We start from the raw sequence: 3,821 nt of genomic DNA on the forward strand, positions 1-3,821 counted from the left end.
TCCGCTGGAGCGGAGGGAGGGGAGGGCAGCGCCGGGGGGACTAAGCCTGCGTGGGGACGGTCGGCCGGTGCTGCTGCGTCCTCTGCGGCTGATGATTCTGATGCAGCGGTTCCGGCCGCGAGAGTGCCGGTGGCTGAGGCGCCGGCTGCGGTGGCGAAGGGTGGTTCTGGTGGATTCGGTGCGGTCGGTCCGGTGGGTCCCCTGCTGAAGGTCCAGCTGTTGTGAGGGGCGCAGAGGTTCCCTCTGCTGCGCCTGTTTCTGAGTACTTGGCGAGGCAAGAGAAGATAAGTGAGGAACAGGTCGTAATAGGAAAGGTGTTGGTTGCCAACCCGGAGCAGGGGATGCAGTGTGGTCCTGCTCAGCAGGCTGAACAGATACAGGCTGAATTAGACAGCAGTCAGGTTAGTGAGATGGACTTGGAGGAGGACTATGAATCGGACAATGTGTCTCTGGCTGAGTCTCAATTAGCACAGATTTATATTCATTAAAGGAGGTCAATGAGTTTTTAGATGAATCCTTTGGCAAAGCAGTGGAGGTAGCAGAGTACTTCCCAGACATTAAGAAGTTCATCCAGACAGTCAGTACCCTCCAGAAAGAGGTAGGGACGGATGTCCTGGATGAGAAACGCAGATATAGGCTCAGGAAACATGTGACTGCAGCACGAAAAGGTCTTCCATGTAAGATACGGTCCAAGAGAAGGAAAAATTGTAAATAAAATTGACCATGACCATTCATCACTGGGTGTTTTCATTCTGCTGTGTTTACCTGTTTGTCCTTTTACACTCTATTTTTTATCCTCTCATGGCATTAAAGGTAGCTTCATTAAACATGAACGGGGTAGAAGTGCTAATAAAAGGTTTTTAGTATCAGAACTTTTTAAAGTAAAAAAGCTGGATGTCCTCTTTTTACAGGAGACTCACAGTGATTCACTGAATGAAACAGACTGGGGAGTATGGTGGGGGGCAGGGGTGGACTGGGACAAAAAATTAAGCCCTGGCATTGTCTGTCCAGACCAGCCCACTACATTATCAACGGACACCACATAGAAGTCCACAAATCTCGCGGCATCTTCTTTCATGCATACTACTGTTACCACCTAGCTCAAAGATGGCAACAAGAAGGGAGGCCACACACAAACCTCTCAAGCCAAAAGTAAATTTATTTAACTCCAAATCAAGATAGCTCTAACTACGTAGTGGGATGTGTAAAATTATTACGCGTCAGTGGTGTTAACAGTGTTTGGATGTGTGAAAATAAGGTGTGATGTATGTTGTAAGGTGCAGAAGCAAAGAAAAACAAAGGCTGAGGGCCCCATGCCCCTGGAAGCAGCCTTTAGATCTGCAGCTGAAGCCCAGCCCAAAAGGGCAGGCCCAGGGTGACACCCCTGCCAGCACTACCTGTGTCTGGAAAACAACTCCTCAGGCTCTCACATGTCGAGTGGTCAACCTGAGAAGGACATGGATACATTATAATGTCTCTAATCATCACAAATTAAGTATGATTTCATAAAACATAAAAAATGATAAACTCACCAGACTAGAGGAGACTCAACAGACAAACTTTGGTACAGTGTTAATTTCGTTGACGAAGACTATGACTAAATATATTCGTTAACGACCTTTTTTCCATGACGAATACGAGACGAAGACGTAACGAAAACGAATCTTTGAAAATAAAAACTATGACGAAATCTATTTTAATTTTCGTTGACGAGACGAGACGAGACGAAAATGTTGGTGGTTGACTAAGTCACAATAATTTTTAAAACATCATCGTATCAGGCCGTCATGAAGTATCAGGAGCGGGCGAGTGAGTGTGTTTGTGTATGTGTGTGTGTGCGCCCCAGATAGCGCTCCGGTCCGTAGCTCCGCCCCCCGCCTCGCGCACTCGCTCAGAGAGACACAGTGAAAGCAGAGCGCGTTCTCGTGGAGCAGCCGCTCACTGACTGGTTGCTTCTTAACTATGGAAACAGTGAAAACCAGAGTTTCTCTGGTCTCAGCTGCTCAGAGATCAGCGCTTCAGCTTCTTCATCAGAGCAGAAGCTGCAGTTGGTTTGTACAGAGCTGAAGTTTCTGTGTCCGGCTCCAGTCTGACCTGCTCTCCCTTTTTGTTTTCACATTTAAAATTAAATATATATTTTTAAGCTATTAGGCTGCAGCTATATGTTTTTATAGAAAAGGAGTTTAATGTGGCTATTAAATGTGACTAAAACTAGACTAAAATGGAATTAGTTTTCGTCGACTAAAACTAGACTAAAATGGAATTTGTTTTCGTCGACTAAAACTAGACTAAAACTAGGAAGGATTAAAATGACTAAAAGGTGACTAAAACTAATATGCATTTTCGTCAAAAGACTAAGACTAAGACTAAATCAAAAATAGCTACCAAAATTAACACTGCTTTGGTACAGTGAAGGCAGAGAGTGGAGGCAGACAGAGAGCAAGTCCTCGAACATGGACAGAGGGGGAACAACTCCTCAGGCTCTCACATGTCAAGTGGTCAACCTGAGAAGGACATGGATACATTATAATGTCTGAAAAATAAAGAAAATGTTTCCTCTGTCCTGCACCTAGAGTTGAGAACTTTTTGGATGTGTGTTTCTTTTAAAACCTTTTGAAAATTATTATAATTATGAAGTATGAATTTATACATTAAAACATACATGATAAACTTACCAAATTATAACAGTGGTCCCAAATGTCCACATATAAAACAAAGGGAGAACGACTCCTCAAATATATCACAACAACCTGTAATGGAGAATAATTGATCATTTAGTGTACATGATCACACCATTAAGGATCAACACATAAGCACTCTCATCTCTATTTACAGCTCAGAAAGTTTACTGTTGCTATGGCAACAGTAAACGACGTTAGCAGCTCTTAGCTAGCTTAGCTAAATCATCTGAACAATAATAACCCATAATATCACAATTTGGCATATTAAAACAAAATCAAAAACGTTTTCTACTTTGTTTTGGACATGTCTCAAAAATGTTACTTACCATGTCTGCCTCCACTCGCTCATCATTGTCGAGTCCTCCTCGCTCGTCTCCCGGCGCACCTGCTGCTGCTGGGCTGGTGAACCCGGCTCCAAACAGGTCCGTCAGTTTGGCACATTTAGCAGCCTCCACCTCCAGAGACTTCAGCTTTTTTTTCCGATGCTTCTCAGCGCCACCCGGGCGTTTTTAACTCTTATTATCCATTTTAAGTTTCTGTCTCAGCAGCATCCCGTCCCGCGACTCCCCCCGCCAATGCCGTGAGGTCCCGCCCCACCCTGGTTTGTGTTGTGATTGACAGCACTGTCAGGGCTCTCTGAGCCTGTTAGCCCATGATTGATTGACAATGACAAACAATAGACCAATAATATGTGTCGATGCTGGCAACACACTGCCAGCCCTCTGTAGCCAATTGGCCGGCCCAATTGGAGGGAATTTAGAGAGGAAGAAGAGAAAAAAAAAAAGAAAAAAAAAACATAGCGGACAAGACCGGCCCACATTGGGTCAACGGCCCACCGGGACGATGCCCGGTATGCCAGATGGCCAGTCCACCCCTGCTCACACACACACACACAGCTGTACGCTGGCTCTAGGGACAGAATAAAGGTTAATATTTGCGGAACGTTTTCTGAGTGATCTCCGTTGACATTAAAGTTACTTTCAGCAACCTCACCGCAACAATCAATTTGTGGCCGCACCTGCTGCGGCCACGCTGCACTTACTCACACACACAGGACCGGCAGTGGAGAGAGAGAGAGGGCGAGAGGGAGCGCTACGGTGTCCCTTAATAGACGTCGCAAAATCCCCGCAGCCTATAGGA

At 45.4% G+C, this 3,821-nt stretch overlaps 1 long non-coding RNA gene across 1 annotated transcript; it reads right to left on the reverse strand.

Annotated features, from left to right (window-relative positions):
- Positions 1–2,399: 2,399 nt before the first annotated feature.
- Positions 2,400–3,224, reverse strand: LOC128454151 (uncharacterized). Its single transcript, XR_008341602.1, has 3 exons — positions 3,008–3,224; positions 2,676–2,750; positions 2,400–2,504 (listed from the first exon to the last, which is right to left on the reverse strand). It is a non-coding gene; the product is annotated as an uncharacterized LOC128454151 (long non-coding RNA).
- Between the last annotated feature and the right edge of the window lie 597 nt (positions 3,225–3,821).

This window comes from Pleuronectes platessa, chromosome 13 (genome assembly GCF_947347685.1).
Source record: "Pleuronectes platessa chromosome 13, fPlePla1.1, whole genome shotgun sequence".
Lineage (NCBI taxonomy): Eukaryota > Metazoa > Chordata > Actinopteri > Pleuronectiformes > Pleuronectidae > Pleuronectes > Pleuronectes platessa.